The 21,766-nt window shown below is 39.3% G+C and overlaps 1 protein-coding gene across 1 annotated transcript in view; it reads right to left on the bottom strand.

Annotated features, from left to right (window-relative positions):
* The window catches only part of LOC128871728 (sterile alpha motif domain-containing protein 5-like), a 178,671-nt gene that overhangs the window by 72,930 nt on the left and 83,975 nt on the right, over nt 1-21,766 (bottom strand). Inside the window, exon 2 of the mRNA XM_054113724.1 lies at nt 18,412-18,463. The gene's annotated coding sequence lies outside the window, so the exon portion shown is untranslated. The remainder of the gene's footprint in view (nt 1-18,411; nt 18,464-21,766) is intronic.

The following is a 21,766-nucleotide window of genomic DNA, read 5'->3' as shown; positions in this document are numbered from 1 at the left end:
ACTATTCATAAGTACTCCTATGTGTGTGTATGTGTGATTGCAATGGAATTGTTAGTTTTTACTGCTGGCACGCAAACTTGTAATTTTCAATTTAGATTTTTAACGGAAATGGTTCAGCACTATTCAACGCTAAAACGGTAAAAGGCAGCATAGGAAATGAAGTCAACGAAAGGAAATAAAAATTGAAGCAGGAACACCAGTGCAAAACCAACAAGGCAATCAATTTTTTATTTTATTTCATAGTTAAAAAAAGTGGAAAATATTACAATAGTTGCAAATACCTTAAATATTCAACCGGTTAGTTAGCATAGCATGCCACATAAATACTTGGATATACTTAAATATGATTATTATTATTATTATTAGAAGGCCATTACGCACTGCGACCAGAGCTGATCTATTGTGAAAGGCCTATTTTGTAACCCTAGAGTTTTAGGCTTTTTAGAAATTTTAGCACAGTTTTGGGTTTGTTGTTCCAAAGATTGCATGGAGATACTACGATACCACCAAGGTGGTGAAGTCTTTGTCTGCCCAACGCAGGACATTCACAAAGCAAATGTTCTGAGCTTTCTATGTCCATTTCGCAAAAGCGGCAGACATTGGTCTCGGATAGACCAATATTGTTTAGATGGTACCTCAGGCTGCAGTGACCTGTAAGGTATCCGGTTAAAAGACGCAGATCTACTCTGTTTAGTGAGAGAAGTTTGTCAGATATTCCTTTGTTGGGACTTAGGAATAGTTTGGCTTGACGCTGACCGGCACAGTTTAGCCAATGTGCGGCAAGTTTTCTTTCCTCCCATTTCCTAAGGAATTCATTAATGTGGCCTTTTGTCAGTCCACAGAAAGGCTCAGGACCAGTAAGTTGCATATTTGCTCCTTGTTTTGCAAGGTCGTCAGCCATTTCATTTCCCTCATGTCCTTCATGTCCCGGAATCCAACATAGTGTTACTGTGTTGAGGTTTCCTAACGTGTTTAGGAGGTTTAGGCAATCGTTTACCAGTTTAGAGGTGATGGTTGTTGATAGAAGGGCTTTTAAAGCCGCTTGGCTATCTGAAAGTATGTAGATGTGAGTACCTCTCATTTTCCTTCTAAGGCATTCTCTCACACATATTTCAATGGCATGTATTTCTGCCTGGAATATAGTTGGGTAGGATCCCATCGGAATCGATTTTTTGAATTTGGGCCCATTGATTCCTGCCCCTGTTCTACCATTTTCCAATTTGGACCCATCAGTAAACCATAGCTGGGAGCCAGGTTTGAAGGTGATAGAGTTAGTTCTCCAGTCTGTTCGTTCATTGATTATAACTTGGAAGTTCCTGAAGAGTATTGGTTTGGGTGATAGTATATCATCCCTATGAAGAATGGGACTATGTAGGAAGTCTTCTAAGATCTTTAAATGTCCTTTCATATCCCCACTTTTAAGTTCAGATATACCTTTTAGTCTTAAGGCACTCGAGCGAGCTTCCCTTTCAATTAGAATTGGAAGCGGTGGTATGTTCAGGAGCACACCCAATGCATCCGTGGGACACGTTTTCATAGCCCCTGTAATACCAACACATACCAGGCGATGCAGTTTGCTTAATTCGTTTGCCGCCTTTCTTTGCTTGACCTTGGGCCACCATGCTAAGGATGCATAAGTGACTATGGGTTTTACAACTGTGGTGAATGTCCAGAAGGTCATTCTAGGGCTTAGTCCCCATGTCTTACCAAAAAGCCTTGTACAGGCAAAGATTGCCCTTGTGGCTTTTGAAGTAACTCTCTCAATATGGGAGTTCCACGTAAGCGTTTTGTCAAGACTAACGCCAAGATAGTTCGCTTCTGTCGAGAGTTCAAGTGTTGTTCTGTTAAGGGTCGGACATTTGAGATTTATGTTCCTTCTCCTAGTAAATGGTACAAGTGTTGTTTTGGATGGGTTGATGGAGAGCCCTTTTTCCGTGCACCATTTGTTTATTAGTGTAAGGGCTTGTTGCATGCGATCCGAAATGGTTTCCTCATGCCAGCCTAATACATAAACTACTAGGTCATCAGCGTAACCCTGAGTGTGAAATCCTAGGTTATTCAGTTTGTGGAGAAGTTCATCTATGACTAGAGTCCACAGAAGAGGAGAGAGTACGCCACCTTGAGGGCAACCTCTTGTGGCTTTAATAGATTTGATTGTTCCTCCTAGTTCGGTGCTGATCGTCCTAGATTTCAGCATGAATATTATCCATCTAGTGATGGGTTCAGGTACCTCCTTTAGATATAGGGCATTATAGATTGCCTCATAGGAGGTGTTATCAAAAGCTCCTGATATGTCAATAAATGCACATAGAGCTATCTGTTTGGACTCAATAGCCTTTTCAATAACTGTTACCAGGCTGTGTATTGCAGTCTCAGTGGATTTTCCCTGTTGATAGGCAAATTGAAGTCGATGCAGTGGGAATTTAGCTAGATTGTATTCCCTAATATACTGATCAACTATCTTTTCCATTGTTTTGAGGAAAAATGAGCTGAGACTAATTGGTCTGTATGATTTAGGCAATTGTTCGGGTTTTTTCCCTACCTTTGGAATAAATACGACCTTAACCTCAGCCCATTTTGTAGGCAAATACCCTAGCAGTAAGCTTGCTTTGTATAGTCTGGTCAAATTAGGGATAATATGGTGTGCACCCTGCTGTAAAAGACAGGGGAATATCCCATCAGGACCAGGAGATTTGTATGGGCTGAATGTTGATATCGCCCATTGTACCCGCTTTTCATGGAATAGCTTGTTTGCTAGTTTTAAGTTCTCAGCACCCGCAGATGTAGTGGCTTCTGCCGGTACAGAGATCTCGTCTAGCACAAGTGATCCAGGGAAGTGAGTGTCCAGCAGAAGTTGACTGGTTTCCTCTGGATTCTTTGTGTAGCTTCCGTCTGGCTTTTTCAGGGTACTAATGCCGTTTGAGTGATCTTTTAGTAGGGCTTTTTGGATACGAATAGCATCCGGAAGACTACAAATCTTTTCACAGTGATTCCTCCAAGTAGCCCTTTTAGATTTCCTCAATTCTTTATTGTAGTTGGTTAGGGCTGTTGAGTAGGAGGACCAGTCCCCCATTGCTTTAGCTCTATTCCATAGGGTTCTTGTTTCTTTACGCAGGTTGGAAAGTGTACTATTCCACCAAGGAACATTTCTTTGTGGCTTTTTCACTTTTACTGGGCAACTTTCGTGAAACGCAGATATTATGTTTGAATGTAGTTCGTTCGATTCGAACTCAAGCTCAGATATAAGCTGAATGTGACGCTTAGAGCAGTTAACACTTTGTTCTAAATAGAAGTGAAAGTAGTCCCAGTTAGTTTTTCTGGGGTTTCTGTAAATTGTCATTTGTGGTTTGGTTGCACCTATATCGAATCTAATATGTCTGTGATCCGACATAGATGTTTCCTCTGACACATGCCAATTTGAGACTTCGGACAAAACATTATGGCTAGAGAGAGTGATGTCAAGGACTGATGACAATATGATACTTAAACTTTCCGTCAGGTTCGAAACCACGCACGATGATCTCAGAAGACTCGTTTTAACAACAGTCGGCTCTACGTTACCGGAATGACTCTGATTTATATGCTGGCAAGGATTATCACTTGAGCAGGTTTAGTTTTAAAGTTTTAAAATGTTACAATAACAACAACATTTCAGTGACAGTGGCGAAAGCCATTCAAAATTTGTTGTACGAATATTCAGCACTTCGACAGATGCACATCAGGCATTATCATTAACCCTACGCTGTATATGAGATTAAATGATTTCAGCCGTGAAGGCTGAGATGGTCTGATAATAAATATTTTAAGTATAGTTTTAAGCAATGAATTAAGGTTGTAGAGAAATCGGGACTAACTTTGGGAAAAATGGCCGCAAATGTAGTGTTTTTTTTTTAAATATTTTAAAGAACTAAATTAAAATTTGCAGAGGAGATTTATTTTAAAGTATTCAAAACTCATAATTCTAAAAAAGATAGAAAAATTGTTTGTTTTGGTTGAAACAGCTGCGTCTTGAGCAATCATTCTGAAGAAGCAATATGATCATGTTTCCGTATGTTTTTTGTCAAAAAGCGTGAGGACAATATAAAATGTGGCTATTAAATATAGAGATTGACGCCGCTAGCAGGAAAGTTAGAGCGCGCAAGACGCCAGCCACTATGCTCTGTTTAGTAGACGGCTTTCTCTATCGAATGCAGTACCACTCGCTTTGGAAAATCATAAATATAATATCTAGGTTCCTTCCACTCTTATCTGGAGTTCGCCAACGAACACGGTTATGTGCTAGCGATCTCAATCCTATTCCTGTTACGCCGAGAAATTCATTTGCGCGTTTGTAGCGCGTCGCCAGGTGGCACGCGGTCTGCTAATCCCTCGACCGGCTTACTAAACAGAATTCCAGCGCAGAGCCTATTTAGGGGTGGCTGACTCACTGCTATTTCCTTTGCCGTATTTCGGTTGCTACCCTCACCTGTGAGGCTTGCCTCAGCAAATCGGCATTGGTTATTTTTCGCGGCCAGAAAACTCGAAAGATGCGCCCAAGAAAGACAGCGGTTAATAAATGTTTGCAGTCGTTTCATGATCGCCGCAGTTACTTTACAGGTAGTACAGCCATACAGCAGCACTGACTTAACACTGTAGCTAAATATGCTCAGCTTTGTGCGAATACCGTTGTTACTGTTTTGCCGAATAGCGATTTTGCTTCGCTGATTCTACATTCAACATCCACTTCAGAAGCCCCGTCGGCAGTGACCATGCAGCCAAGGTGGCAAAATTTGTCAGCACTTTCGAACTGCTGCGCACCCCCTACCAACCGCTCCGATACAGTGTAATTAAGGTATGAATTAATATAATACTAATTTTATTAGGAATAGAGCGTTTTTGACGTAAAATTGTCTGGTCGGTCAAGAAGCTTCTAGTCAAGTACAGCATCCCAGTTTCTTATTTGTATGGTCTTGATCCACGCTTCTTATGTTTGTTCCCTAAGTTGGTAGATCGTTGGTGCAATAAGGCTCGGCTTTATTGAAGTATTATATTTACAAGAGACCAATTGGAGTGTCCTTTAAATTTTTTTAAAAACTTCAAAAGCGGTTCTCGAATAAACTGGTACGAACTTACTCAAAAAACGCCAGTGGTTAATCGCAATCCGGGCTGGAATATCTTCGAGTGAGTTCTGGAGGGTAAGAACAAGAAAGTAATTCGGTTCTCTTGTATGTATGTATGTACGTCTATATAAGTAAGTGAGTGCATGTCTCTTTTGTTGTAATTTAAATTTCAAATAGCATTTCATTTCATATGTGGCGTGTGGCATGTGGCATGTAAGTATTTTTACTGGCTATATTCGCAATTACCTTAGTGCTGTACCTGTTGGTGTAGCCAAGGTTTATCGTACACTTACAAACCAAAAGTTGGACAGGTACATTGCCATGCAGTGCCAAAGTTGTAAAGTTACAAGTTTGATTAAACAATTTTTCAGCAATTGCTGGTTATTTTTTTTACTTTTGGTTTGCATGTACAGGGTCCGGCACTCGAAGTGTAACCAATTAAAAAGTCCATCAATTTAATTTGGAAAATTACTTTTATTCAATTCAAAGTAAAAATCTGTGAAAATAATAGGAAAGTAGAAATGAATTTACTTTTGCTCGATATGAACAACTTTTGCCTGGACTATGACCTTGAGACGGTCCAGAAACGAATCGCAAGCTGCAGCTGCCCGAATGTGACCTGCAGGTAGTTTGGCCCACTCGCGGACAATGGCTTGCCACCGAAATGTTTGTCTACCCCCGGCTTCAAAGCAACCTACAAAATACTTTCTCAACAATATTTCGCATTTACCTTGACGCCAGGCTCGATGAAAACGATTGGAGTGCGCCCATCTGCGGTTACAGCGGCCCAAACCATTACCTGTGGCGGGTGCTGCTTCCTGATCGATGACTCAAATTCTCGTATAAACGGTCGGTCAAATAAACTCTATCGTTTTGGGGGTTTACGAATTACTCATTCTGAAAAATTTTCTCGTCAGAAAACACAATGTTCGGAAATTTATCACTTTCGGCTAAACGAAGCAACTCCTTCGTTCTCTCAAGTCTGACTTGTTGCTGCTTTGGTGTGAGATCATGCGCCGCACACACGGCAAAATGAGGACTTTAGGAGGTCAAAAAGCGATTTATCAACTTGAAGATAAAGTCTAAATTAGTTTATATTTTTCGAGTCTGATAGTCGTTCCATCACAAAGCGAATAATTCACCTTTAATATGTTTACAATAAAGGAGTGGGAGGGCCCGGCAGATAAGCGAAATGATTGTACGTTTAATTTGCTTTCTACCGTCGAATGAACAATACGCATTGTTTCCTTCGCCTCGTGTTTAAATATCAACAGTAGTCAATAACATGGAATCTACAGGTATGTACATTTTATTAATACAGTAAAATTAAAAATAATGTAATCGTAAGTATTTAAATATTATATTGCATGTCTAGTTAAATTTCCTTTTATAATTCATGTTTACTTAGACTTACAAAAAAAGTTCCGCTAAGTACCGTTTTCTGTCTTCGATATTTGCAGTTGACAGTTAGTTGGCCGTTATTATTGTGAATTTTGAGAACTCAAACGAACTCATTGTGACACTATCCTCTTTTATTTACAGGTAGTCGGAGTGATCAAAGTCACTCGAAAATACATGTTAGAAAAATGGATCTGATTTTAGTGCTACAAAATGAAAACTTTTATAAATTATCATCGTCTAAGTGTGTGGAACGATTAACTAGTTACATATTGGACAATCATAGTATTTATAAACAATCAGAAGACAGTGCGTTACGAATAAAATGTGTTCTCAAAGTGTTTGTTTCGAAACTTTTGAAAAAATGGAAGAACTCGAATTGGAAGATTGAGAGATTCACCAAGTACAATTCAGCATGGTTAAAAAACGACTTGGAGTTACCAGCAGTGAAAACTGTGAGCAACGTTTCAAACATAAAAAGTGTTAAAGGCAGACCATCAAAATCTTTCGAAGAGGGCTGTGTACGAACAAAAAGAAGACGTGTTCAACCAATTGTTGCTAAAATAACTCCAGAGGTATTGTGTGCTGCCGCTGAAGCTAGTCTAACAAAATCTGGGAAAAGAACAGCTGCACGAATGGTGAACCTGGCATTGACCACCAGCCCACGCAGATACAAACGCATAAAACAAATTCATGATACACCAAAGACTTCTGGTATCACACCCTATTCCCCTGAGGAGGCTTTAGCGTTCATCATTGACTCTGATATGAGTAAAGAAGATTACATTCACATGCAAAGAGGGGCGAAATCTCGGGGTGCCAATATATATCCTGCATACAATGTTATAGCGCAGACAAAGAAACAGTGCTATCCTGACAATATAAAAATATCAGAAACAGAAGTCCAAATCCCCGTCCAAGATGTTCTTGACCACACGGTACGCAGACTTGCAGATGTACAGCAGGGTGTACTTCTTACACACCACGATCACGAAGAGAACGCACCCATTAAAGTGGTGTACAAATGGGGTCTTGACGGGAGTGGCGGTCATTCCATATACAAACAATGTTTTGTAAACAACTCATTATATGGTGACACTAACATTATTTTGTGTACTATTGTGCCATTACAAATGTCAGAGAACACAACAAGGAATGGAAAACAGATTATATGGCAAAACCCTAGTCCTTCCTCCTCAAGATATAGCCGCATTATTCGATTGCAAATTGAGAAAGAGACAAAAGAATCTGTGAAGCTGCATTACGACGAAATTGAAGAGCAAATATCGAGGTTAAAGATTACGAAAGTAACTTTTAACGACAAAACATATACTTTCAAACATTATCCTGTATGTACAATGATGGATGGCAAGACTTGCAACGTTTTAACTGACACATCATCAACGCAAGCTTGCAACATATGTAAAGCATCACCCAATGAGGTAAACAACATAGATTTGCTTTTGAGAAAACAATATTCCAAGGCTCCGTTCAAGTTGGGTATATCTGTGCTCCATTCGTACTTAAGGTGTTACGAGTATCTACTCCACATCTCGTATAAAATAGAGTTGCAGCAATGGCAAGCCAGGGGCACACCAGCCAAAGAGAATATTAAAAAAAGAAAAAACGAGATAACTGAAAAGTTCTACAAATAAATGGGATTGGTGGTGGATCAACCGAAACAAGGAGAGGGGAATTCCAATGACGGAAATACGGCCAGGAAATTTTTTGCTGAGACTATCAAATCGTCTAATATAACAGGTATAGATACGGAAATCATCAAAAGATTCGCCAACACCCTAAGCGTATTATCATGCGGATTCAACGTAAATCACGAAAAATTCAAAAATTACAGTATTGAAACTGCAAAACTTTGCATTGATAGGTATGACTGGTACAAAATGAGTGCTTCTGTCCACAAACTCCTGATACATGGAGCAGATATTATTAAGGAGCTGCCACTACCTGTAGGTTTATTCTCCGAAGATGTATTGGAGACCAGCCAAAAGGAATTTAAAAGCGTACGGCTTTTCCATACTAGAAAGACCTCCAGGATCGACACCAATACCGACATTGCGCACTGGATGCGTATAGCTTCCGATCCTATAATTGCATCGAAGAGGAGGAGCCACTATAAAAGAAGGAAACCATTTGCTAGGGAGGTTTTAGAAATGTTGGAAAATCCTTCAATAGAAAACGTCATCAATAAAGATGATGATGACGAAAACGAAGATGATGGCCAAGAACATGAAGATGATGATGAAGCATCCTGATTATTAATCATTATAAACTATAGATATACCTAAATAAGGACCCAACCTATATAGTATTGTATCATGTATAGGTATTGAAATATACTTACTTTTTTTCCTTTCCTAAATAAATATTTTTTATTTCTGTTAACTGTTTTACTCCTATCACTTTTCCTTTTTAGTTATGTAGGTAAGTTTGTATAGGTTAGAAGTTAGGTACTTACAAGTATTTTTAAGTTCAAACACAATTAAGAAAATGTAGTAGTTAATGTACATAAATAATACGACACACATACCAACAACGTGCAAAAACAACATAATAAAAGTGCTTTGGGTAATAGGTACAGGCTTCCCGAGTACCCATTCATTCTTGTTTATCATTATTTTTCATAACGTATTGGTTAGGAACCCTTAAAAGTGCAAATGAATAATTTTTTTCAAATTTGTAGTTTTTGACCTCCTAAACTCCTCATTTTGCCGTGTGTGCGCCGTTTGGATCTTATAAGGCTTGTCTCTGACATCATTTTTCAGTATGCGGCGGATGCTATTGCCAGATTTTTTCAATTCTTTCGCCATTTGATTGGCACTTTGTAGAGGACTTTTCTCAAGTCGCTTCTTCACTTTTTGAACCATTTCACGTTGCAGTATTTTGATGGCCACCTCCATGACGTTTCGCGATGCTACTAGCATCATGGTAACGAGTAATGGTGCGGTAAGCAAAAACTTTATTTACATTAAGCTGCTCGAGTAGACGAACAATCGCTGTTTGTGATTTTCCAGCAAAATACAATGCAATCACACTATTACGTTTGAAATCCATTACTGATTTTCTTTTTTCGCGTTAACTCTCGGCAAAATGCTTCCGCGCTTGTAAGCAATACTCTGGGCTGTCTTTGAGCTAACTAACACAGAGCTGATGCCCGTGTCTGAAGTTGGTTACAGTTCGAGTGCCGGACCCTGTATATGAAACATTTTCTTTGTGGTCATTTCAATTTCAAATTGTAGCAATCCGAAAGTTGGAGCAGTCGTTCTCACGCCACTCGGTTCCACGTTACTGGAACGACCCAGTCGAGGACTGTCACTTCTAGAAACTCTGTCAGTATATAGGAACTCAGATACTACAGATAGCCGCATGAAGTCAGATCTATGAGGCGTGTAAATCTTCAATTTGCAGCAACTGCTATTAAATATAAGTAAGGCTTTATAAGATGGTTTTGATGAAGTATGAAACAGGCAGATAAATTTACGGAGACCATAAAACAGGACTCTTTTTGCTTAACATTCCATTAATCAAAAATTAAATGGAAGGTAAACAAACTACAAAAGGGAAACAAAAACATGGATTTTGCAGTTAAAGAGCCAAAAAAAAGTCGGTGAATAAAGAGCGGTCGCTTGGCAGCAGAAGCAGAGCTTGTCAATCAGCTGACTTTGTTTTCAAATTAGCAGCCGACTGAACGAAATTCTATAAAGACTTGATAAATTTTAACAGGAACAGGAACAGTCTTTGTTACTCTGAATCCGGCTATCTTTGTATTTGTACTACAGAGGCTATGGTTAGGAAATCTTGCAGACTAAATATAAATTCCCTTTTTTGATAAGTGCATAAATTGCAAATTTAGAAATAAAAATTTCAAAAAATATTTCTTAAATATTTTTCGTATTTTTATTTTGCGAACTCAGGGCCTGATCAACAATAAAGCAGCAAATTGAATTGTTGGTTTTTATTTATGTTTCGAAATTTCAACCTCTATTACAAGTAGGAAACTCTTGGCTATGCCTGCTCGATAGTTTAAAAGTTTTTTATGTAAAAAAACATTGAGAAAATGTGCTTTTGGCGCCTTTGAAATCCATCCATCAACTGAGAATTACGTGATGCGGCATTGCCAGCTCCTAATAAAAAATTTAAATTTCATTTGCACTGAGTAGAAAATGCGTATGTTCTTATTACAAAAAAAGTTACACAAATATTCTATTGCAAAGAAAATGTTTTCATTTCCACTATTCAAACTTTTTTTTGAAAACTTATTCGCTTTATTAAAAGTCTTTTAAATATTACATAGTACTCGTTCTCTTCCACTCGCCCTTTAATTTGTAACTCCTGCTAATTGCTTTATGTTTCGTTATACTGAATACAATTTTTTCATTCAAGTATTCGATACACTCCAACACACTCGCACATACACACACACACCAACTGCATGTCGAGCACTCAGAAAAATTGTGTTGCAATTAAATGCAAACAAGCAATGAAAGAAACTAAAATAAAAACGAGAGATATGCACATACACTAACGGCAAACGGCTAACAGTTGAAATACAAAACACAACAAGCAACAAGCAAAAAACGCATCACGGCCATGCGCCTAAAATGCTGCAAAAAACACTAAACGAATATAAAACGTAACGAAATTACTTTCGCTAGCGCGAACTGAACTATTTGAGAGCATATAGAAGTGTGAAACTAAATGTTGCATGAATGCAACATGCAACAGCAACACCAGCAACAACAATACCTAAAATAGTAGAATTACTACATGTCGTACATGTTCTCCAATATAGAGCAGTGCCACTTGACAGGAGAAGATTGGTGGAAAATACAAGAAGTTCTTAGTAGATCTAACAAATATTTCGACACAATTTAGAAAAACACACACAAAAATGCTAAAATAAAAAATAAAAACCATTAAACAAATTCAAATGGTCTAGCAAAAACAGTAAAACTACCAAACTGTTGCGGGGTATGAAGTGATGAAGAGGCTGCGCGCGCCATAACGTGGTAATATTGTTAGAGAACATGGCCAGCAACCAACACAGAAGCGCATTGTGCCACAAACTATTTCGCTTACAATTTCATGCAGTTGCTAATGTGAAAACAGGCAACAGCGCTGGTGAGGCGGGATGCGCGTTATGCAGCGGTACCACTCGAGCCCACAAACTCGGCCACTCGAAGCGCATAGAAGTTTGAGTGCTTTCACTGGCTTGCCTTTCAGATGTGTTGCCAGCGTTGAGAAGCAGATCATTGTATCGCGCGAGAACTCGTACATTCTACTTTGGCCTACTATTTTACCCGTTTATAGGTATGCACACATGCATACACACATATTTACAATGCTATGTGCAAGCTCCTTTATGCTGCTCAATGGGATTTCTTCTCTGCTTCAGCTGTTGTTGGCTTCCCTTCTTCTATGCCTCTTTCATGCCTAAACGCGTTTGTATGAAAAACAAAAACAGAAACAAAAAAATAGTTTTTTAATACAAAAAATTTAAGGATAAAGCCGAGCAAAATGTGGCGAAACATTTTAGGTAGTAGTTTTTATTTCGCATTTACTTGCATTGTCTACAAATGAAAACAGTGTTGACGTGTTAGTGGCACAAAAAGTTGAATAAACTCACAGTAAAAATTGTGAAAATAAAAAGCGGAAAGATTTCGGCAAATAGAGGATATAAAAAGTAAATGCAACTAAATAAATACCAAGTAGGCATACCTACCGACAAGTGCAAGTGGCATAGATGAGCGAGTGTGTCCGTGTGTGTATGTTTGAGCGCATGTGAGTGCCTTTATTGTAGGACTGCTGCACGCCAATAGGCAGGCAACCCCTTGGAAGCGCATACACTCGCTCGGAGGTTAGTGGCCGCTATGAGCGGCAGTCATTCGTGTGCATACAATTCACGTTCTACTACTTTTTTACTATACTCCATTTTTTCTGCTACGATTTTTATTTGCGCTTTTTCCAACGCAGCCATTCATTCGCATTCATATGCACTTTGGCAACGTTAGTTTGTGCTATTTGCTGACCTCGTTTTTATTAAAACTGCATTTTAGAATTTTTACGCTTTTTTTTTGTCACTTTATTTCATACAATATTTTACTATTTTTGGCGTAGTTAAAAAAAAACACAATCGTGCATTTGGACAAGTGCATTTTTTATTACCACTCTATTTGGAAAATATTTCACACAAATAGCCTACAGGTGTGTTCAAAAAAGCCTGCATACTCGCACAACATATATGCACATATGTATGTGTACGTGTATATGGTATAACACTCACAAACATGCATGACTTGGCCGTTTTCCGCCTTTCCGGAAGGGAGGGAAATCAAACACAAAAGTGTTAACTCGAAATAAAACTTTCGTTTGCAACAGTTCGCACATAATTGCTTTTGGAAACTATTTTTGTTTTGTTTTTTTTTTTGTAATTTAAAATTTGCCTCCTTTTTTATATGTTTGTTGTTTCAATTCCGTATTTTTTATGCACTTACATATTAGTACTTATTTTCTTTCCTTTCTACTTGACTGCTAGTATTTCCTCTTGGGTTACGTGCACCCACTTAAAAAAATGTTGTTTTTGTTTTGTTTTTGTCCAACAGCTAATACGTGTTACAAGTTTTTAGACACGTTTTCGCGCTGCGACGCTCACAAAGTGGTCATATAGAAATTCCAGAAAAATAAAATAAATATCCTAAACTCTTTTGAAAATATCAAATTGCATAGTTTTTCTGTTTTTCTTTTTTTTTGTCAGCGAAAAATGGTTAAACATTAAACTAATAGTTGGACATACGTGTTACAATTTGCATTTGAAATAGACAAAAATGTTCCTAGCAAAACTCAAATGCAATTTGTAAAACTTAAACAAAAATATTGAGTTGCGCAGTGAATTGCATTTAAAATTGCCTCGAGTTACCGCTATTGGATGATGCGCAGTTCCTGCAATAAAAATGACCTTTTGACGCCTTTCTCTCATATTTATTTCTAGCATGCAGTTAATGCGAATATGTTCGTAGATCAAAAATAAATTTAATTTTAACTGCTTTCCATTTTCCGAAACAGATTGGCAACACAAATATTGACTACAAAAAATCAGTAACAAAAAAACGTTGCCATTTATTCCTGATTGCTTTACTTTTGATTTTCAACTCGCTCATACGGCTTTAGCGCGTCACTTTATTGTATCCCCACCACCTCGCAGTAGAAAATGCCAAATGTGTACAATGAAAATATTTATTCAAAATTTGTTAGGTTGGCAAATATTACTGGAATCAGGGTTTCTTGTTTTTTATACCGAACTAAAATTATGGAAATAATTAAGATAAAAAGGATGGTCTTAGGTTTGTTTGTTAACAGTAATAGTAGCCCCACCAGTATCGGGCATATCTCCGGTCGTCTTCATCTAGCTCATCTAGAGGTAGGCCCAGGAAACATACTGTTTCGACAGGATGGGTCCAGAGGGAGAGTGGTGTTAAATGAGTCGGTTTCAGGGGGCATGTGAAAAGGTGGTTAGTGTCGTGCGGGGTGCCTTCACATGCCGGACATATGTTTGGTATGTCGGGGTCGATTCTGGATTAGTAGGAGTTTAACCTGCTGCAAAATCCAGAACGTAATTGTGGCAGTGTTACACGAGTCTCACGAGAAAGCTGGAGCTCTTCATCTGCTATAGGTGGTGGTTGGACTCCGATTACGGCTTTCACAGGACGGGAGCTTTAGAAGGTGGTGACGGTCTCCCGATGAATGTCGTTTATTGACTGTCTAAACACTGTCCGGTCCAGTAGATTTCGGTCAGTTTTGTCCTAGATTTCGTCAGCGTAGTTTAAGAGATGTCTCCTGACTTGCCTGGGAGGTGGCTCAGACTCCAGCAGGTGTCTGCAGGGGTGAAATCTGCGGTGAGATCCCAGCAGGAACTGCTTGGTGAGCAGTTTGTTATGCTCCATTACTGGAAGCATTTGTGCCTCGTTGTGTAGGTGTTGAACCGGGGACATCAGGAGGCAACCGGTCGCTGTCCGAATGGCAGTATTTTGGCATGTCCGTAGCTTATCCACTGTGTGCCACTAGTTCCAGGCGACCAGACAGGTGCTGCATAGTTCAGAACCGGCCGACCAATTGCCTTAAATGTCGATAGCAACAGTTCTTTGTCTTTGCCCCAAGTGCTGCCGGCAAGCGATTTGAGGACCTTGTTGCGGTTTTGGACTTTAGTGGCAATTGCGGTTGTGTGCGCTGAGAAGGAGAGCAAACTGTCAAAGGTTACACCCAAAATTTTGGGGTTGTTTAGCGTCGGAATTCGTGTGTCGTCGACTTTTATCTTACGGGACAGCTTGAACTTCTTTCTGGTAAAGACATATGGTAAAGAGGGTTGGCGTGGATTTAGTGGAGGAAAGTTGGAGATTCCTCGCAGTGAAAAAGCGAGAAAGGTCGGTGAGGTAGTTGTTCACTTTGGAGCACAGGCCATCGATGTCATTGCCATTATCGTACAGTCATCAGCGTGTGAGACCAGGAAGACTCCCGCTAGTGGTTGGGGGAGCTTCGAGATGTAGAAGCTGAACAGCAAGGGGGAAAGGACACCATCCTGCGGTACACCTTGCTTTATCTTCTTCTGCTTTGATGTTTGATCTCGAAAAATCACTGACGAGTGACGACCGCTCAGGTAGTTTGCGGACCACCTTTTCAGCCCTGGCGGGAGTGTCGACTGATAAATATCATCTAGTAGCGTGGAATGGCTGACTGTGTTGAAAGCCTTTTTCAGGTCCAACGCTACTAGGACAGTCTTCTCGCAGGAGCGGTTTTTGTTAAGCCCGTGGTTTATCTTGGCGTTTATGGCGGTAAGTGCAGTGGTGGTGCTATGCACTCGTCGGATTCGAATCTTCACGAATCTCCAAAATAAAAATAAAAAGTTTTTTCTTCTAGCGGTTGCCCCTCGGCAGGCAATGGCAAGCCTCCGAATGTATTTCTGCCATGAAAAAGCTTCTCATAAAAAGAAATATCTGCCGTTTGGAGTGGGCTTGAAACTATAGGTCCCTCTATATGTGGAGCAACAGAAGGAGGCACTCCACAAATAGGAGGAGGAGCTCGGCCAAATACCCAAATAGGGTGTACGCGCCAATTATATATCCATTCTGTCACAAAAATATCGGAAGTTGTTCATTTAAAAAGCGCACGTTACACATATGTCTAAATTTTGTTTGCTGAAATGTTGGTACAACTGTCCTCTATAGTGTCGCAGAGTTTGAGCAGAATCTGTCAATTAGCTTGTTTTCGGGATTTAATTATGTCAGTCAATCGCAGGTGTGCTCTGCGATTTTCACTATGGATAAAAATAGTAAACAAGGAATGTGTCTTAAATTTTGTGTATTGAACGGGATTTCACGTGTCGAATCATTGAAAATGTTGCAGAAAGCCTCTGGCGAGTGTGCTTTATCAAAAACACGGGTCTACGAGTGGTATAGGGCTTTTGCAGAGGGCCAAGAAGTCGTGGAAGATTCGCCCCGATCTATTTGGCCATCAACGTCGTTGACGAATGCAAACGTCTTCAACGGATGCAAACGTCGACAAAGGCAAGAAAATGCTGGAAAACCGTTATTTGAGTTCTAGGGAGATAGCTCGTAACCTTAGCGTGTATCACGAATCAATTCGCAAACATTTTACACCATCGATTGGGCTGGCTACTCGACTCCTTCCAAGAGAGTTGAAATTCTTTCAGAAAATCCATCGAAAGAAGGTGGCTGAAGATATGCTTGAGCAAGTGAATTCGGACCCAATGTTTATCCACCGCATCATAACAGGCAATGCGACGTGGGTATATGAGTTTGACATACAAACCAATCATCAGGCGGCTGAATGGGGCTGTCCACATGAGCCGATACCCAAACAACTACGTCAAAGTCGGTTAAATTTTGATGATTAAACGATTATTTTGCGTTATATTGAACAATTCTCGGTACTTTTTTGACAGAATGTAATTTTTTTTCCCTCTGAGTGTTAATAAAAGTTACCTTTTAAATTTGGCCTTCATGTGTGTTTTTGTTTGTTTGGAATTTCGATGATTTGGCTAAATATCCGTGTTGAATTTTTTTTGTTGAAATTGTCACCAAAATTTTCAAACTTTTCAATCAGAATTTAAAAAAAAATCTGGGTATGCAGTTTTTAAGCGCTCTGAGTTTAAAGTGGCTTAAAATTCACCTTGATTTTTGATAATATTTTTGGGATATGGTACACTAAACAGGACTAGTTTACAGGGGCGACAGCCCTTGGTCGGAAAAAACCCGAGTCGTTCCGGTAACGTAGAACCGGCTGCCATGTGAAGGCACTCCGCATGACACTAACTCCTTTTCACATGCCCCATCAAACCCACTCATCTAACACCCCTCTCCCGCTGGACACAACCCGTCGTAACAGCTAGTTTCCTGGGCCTATCGTTAGATGAGCTGATTACCCTACACTGACAAGGCAAAGTTACTGCTACAACAACAACAACAACATACTATTTTTGATGGCGGTGTTATGCATTTTCTTCCCTCTAACGAATGTACACATTTTTTTCTAAGATAAAAGTTTACACAGCCAAGAAACTTTTTTTTTTAATACAGGGTTTGATTGAAAAGTAATGAGCCTTCCCGCGCGGAGCGTCTGCCAAGCGATCAACCGAATCGGCTGGTGGGGGAAAATGATCGTTGGACCTTCCCATTCCATTAGAAACCGGTCCCAGTTCGCTGACAACAGCGGTGCAGTCAACATCGCTCCGCCCGCGAAAGCTGTTTTAAAAGTGTGTTAGGATTTTGCAGTGGCGAAAATGCAGCGATCATGGGAGCAACGTTACTCGATCAAATTTTGCGTAAAGCTAAACAAAACGAGTACCGAAACCATTGGGCTACTCAAGGAGGCTTACGGAGACCAATCTCTGTCCAGTGGCCAGGTAAAACGGTGGCACAAGTCGTTCAAGGAAGGCCGGGAGGACGTCGAAGACGAACAGCGATCTGGAAAGCCTTCGACGACGCAAACAGACGAAGATGAGAACCAGGTTCGTGAATTTTTGACCATTGACCTCGTGCTAGTCTACGTAAGATCAGTGTAAACGCCGCATTTTACAAAGAAGTGCTCTGTCGGCTGAAAAACCGCGTCGCCCGGGTTCGGCCCGACCTCGTCAACAATTGGACCCTTCATCACGACAATGCGCCGACGCACACCGCCTTCCTCTGCACCTCGGCATTGGCTAAGATGGGGGTTCCGGTGCTTCCCTACCCTCCCTACAGCCCAGACCTGTCCCCTCCGGACTTCTTCTTGTTCCCGCGCCTGAAAACAAAGCTGAAGGGGAGGCGTTTCGACTCCATCGAGGCGATCCAAAAAACTGTGACAGGCGAATTGAAAGCGATTCCGGCGGATGAGTTTAAAAAATGTTTCCTGCAGTGAAAGTACCACTACCAGCGGTGTATTGACGCTCAAAGGTCCTATTTTGAAGAATATTAGTTGTATAAGCCAAAAGGTTTAATAAAACTGCTTAAAAAAATAAGGCTCAATCAAACCCAGTATCAGCGCGATTTTTGCACCTAATTATGTAAAAATTCAATGTGCTATACAACTGCATGCCCAAAATCTTTCTCAAATTCGTTTTAAAATTTTGATGAAAATTATTTGAATTACTAAATTTTATACAAAGTTTGAAACATTAAGTTATATGGTTTTTATTGTAATGTAAACTAAATATTAAAACAAAAAATTATAATTAAATAGTCAAAACTTTGCAATAAATGGTGTTGCTATTTTTGTGAACACAAGTGTATATAAATTGTGAGATTCTAAATTTAACTAAATTCAAATCAGGCTCTACAGAAGAATGTTCAGAATAAATTAGTAAATTTTTTTATTCGGATAGCAATAAACCCATTAAAAGACTTACTTTTAATACTGAACCATAAAAGAACTGAAATTAGTATATGACCGAGGCTTACCTGCAAAGAAAATAAGAAATATTTGGATTAGTTGGAATTCACTTTTCTTAAGTTAATAGATTTTAAAATTAAAATTAGAATTATCTTAGAAATTAATTGCCTAAAAAAAGGCAACCTCAATGTGTGCAATGGTGCACACGATGTAACATTTGTTTTTTAATAGCGAAATTCCTCCACGCCTTATTCAGTATTTGAAATTTTTAGGCGCGAACAAATCTGATTCCATTTCATTCACTGCTCCACTCATTCACTCAAACCTCCCAACGGTTGGTATTTTAATCAGTGACATACATAAGTACTTATCTACATACAAATATTGGGGAAAAATAAAACATAATTCAATAAAGCAATAGGAATTTTTTTGTGCTTTAATATCATTGCAATTGCGCGTATTTCGAATAGATATCGGCGCGAATGCGTCACAACAGCGAATGGGTCATAAATGCACTTGATGACGACGTTTTTTAGTGTTCGCCTGAAAATCCGAAAAACTATACTGGCGCACCACTTGAGCACTCAAGTGTTTCGTCGATAAGCGCTTTGGACCACCACGGGCATGACATGCCGCCTATGGCAAATGAGTAATTGTTGCCACCTGTTGAGATGTCAGATTGGTAATGAGTGCCGTTCAAGCACAAGCGCAATGGTACTTTCGAATTTGTTTTGCTTTGCTTTGCTTTGTTTTCCAATTCCAATTTACCACTCTAAATTTCAATTTTATTACTGGTCGTTTATTTTCTGGTAAATGTCATTCAAATATCTATGTTTTTTCACGAACATTCATTCATGCGATTCAATGGAAAGCTGTACGGGCTGAATTTGACAATTTGCCAAACCTTGATTGTATCTCTACTAAGAATACGTTTGCCATGGACAACAGGTTTCTGGGTGTTCATACAATTGTCGAATTTGTTAAAAATCGTGTGATTCATTTGTTTGTGTTGACAAAATGGAATGGCAAATTATCATTTTTTGCAATATGGCGTCAGGTGCTTAAAAGTTTAAAAGCCAAAAAATTAGAATGAACTTCTCTCACATTTTTACCATTTTCATAGACTTGATTGAAAAAAAAAATTGCTTGCGTTACATGAAATTCTTCTGTGTTTTGGATACATTTCTTTAAAATAATTACCAAATTATTCAAATTAAAGCTGAAAGAAAACCGCAACGCTTTCTAGATTAATAATTCGTTCTAAGAAATGTTGTTCGAATACTTTAACTTCTGTGCGCATTGATGGGAAAATTTTTCAGTTGCGTACTGGCTCGGTTAACTTTTTGTAGATCACTTCAAATCCAACATTATGACAAACGCTGTTACTTTTAAGACGTCTGTTCCTTTTAATTCTTTACTTTTACCCACATAATATTTTTGGATTTCGCGCATCTATCTTTAGCTGAGTTAGGTAAATATTATTGACGCCATCTCTTCTCTTTAAACTTCTATAAAATGTGGTTCCTCTAACCATAACTGATATTACCAGTTTTTCAAAAACAATGCAGTTCACCCCTTTATGGCCCTTTATGCATAATTTTTAATATTTCCCTTCTTTTTGGCTCTTTTCGTAAATCGTTGCATATTAGCACCCCATACTCCAGTTTACTGTCGCAGGTAGGGAAGACTAAACTATAGACCAAGCTTTAAGTTGACAGTTTGATCCCAGCTTTTCAAGGATAAAAGAAAAACTTTATTTCGCTACTAAATTCATATTCGAGTCTCATCAGCATAGTTTTCTTTGCCACCTTTCAGCTGTCCTCAATTTAGCTGCATTTTCTGAATACCGAGTCGCACTTTTCAGACCATCTACATTGATTTCTCAAAAGCTTAAGGCAGAAATGTCATTTTATTTTATTGTAATAGTTGGAAAGGTTCCACACTGAATAAAGAGGCAAAGCGAATGGGTCTGGTGGTGAACGAGGACTAAACGAAGTACCTCCTGTCTTCAAACAAACAGTCGGCGCACTCGCGTATCGGCACCCACGTCACTGTTGGCAGTTATAATTTCGAGGTTGTAAAAGACTTCGTGTATTTAGGAACCAGCATTAGCACCGAAAACAATGTCAGCCTGGAAATCCAACGTAGAATATCTCTTACCAACAAGTGCTACTTTGGACTAAGTAGGCAACTGAGTAGTAAAGTCCTCTCTCGACGAACAAAACTAACTCTCTACAAGACTCTCATCATGCCCGTCCTAACGTATGGCGCAGAAGAAGCTTGGACGATGACATCAGAGGAAGCGGCGCTTGGAGTGTTTGGGAGAAAGATTCTGCGTAAGATTTTTGGAGCTTTACGACGACATAGACATAGCGCAGCGAATTGAGATCCAGCGGCTACGTTGGCTTGGTCACGTTGTCCGAATGGATACAAACACTCCGGCTTTGAAAGTATTCGATGCGGTACCAGCTGGTGGTAGTAGAGGAAGAAGGAGTCCTCCTCTACGTTGGAAAGATCAGGTGGAGAAGGACTTGGCTTCACTTGTTGTGTTCAATTGGCGCCGGTTAGCACGAGAAAGAAACGACTGGCGCGACACTGCCCTTGAGTCGCAGAATAATTTATCATTAAAGGTATATCAAATAAGTGGTTGAAGTGCCACGAAATTGCAGAAAATTAATACAGAGGTGTCTTCGAAGAACTTTAAGCAGGCGCGGGCAATAGGTTGTCCCGAATTTTTTTCTTTAACGCAAGGCCTCTTCATATTTGCGGTAATGATAGTAGATAAACAAAATCATAAAAAAAATTTTACTTCAACTTTTGAAAAACTTAAATTTTTATGATAGTTTTCCGCTATCCTTAATTTCGACTACTCATCTTTTTCTTTTAAAACATTTTGCTTTTTATTTTATTTAGATCTTATACATAAAAGCCGTTTTGATTTGCATGGATTGAAGTGTGTAATTTTTAAACTATTATTGGGAGGTTGAATTAGTTTTAAAGGTGACACACAGATGGCGCTATTTATCACTTTATCGCGTTGGCAATACTGAATATATATTGATGACAAAGCTTCATCCCTAGGCTTTGTTTATCAGTATCTGTCATTTCGCTGAAGTATAAACAACGCAGTGTTTTCGTGCTCCGAGTATGTCAACTTTCGTGCCGTCGAAACGCAATTTGCGGGAAGCTTTGCTTTTCTGCTTCAATTTGAAAAAAAAAATACAGCCCAAGCCCGTGAATTGCTGCAGGAGGCCTACCCAGACCATACTCCGTCGATTTCAACATGTGAGTACTAGTTTCGACGATTCAAAAGTGGTAATTTTCACACCGAAGACAAGGAGCGTCTTGGCCAGCCCAAAAAGTTCGAGGAC

Source organism: Anastrepha ludens, chromosome 2, assembly GCF_028408465.1.
Source record: "Anastrepha ludens isolate Willacy chromosome 2, idAnaLude1.1, whole genome shotgun sequence".
Taxonomy (NCBI): Eukaryota; Metazoa; Arthropoda; class Insecta; order Diptera; family Tephritidae; genus Anastrepha; species Anastrepha ludens.
Note: the sequence above shows the minus strand (reverse complement) of the source record. Positions and strands in the feature narration are given on the sequence as shown.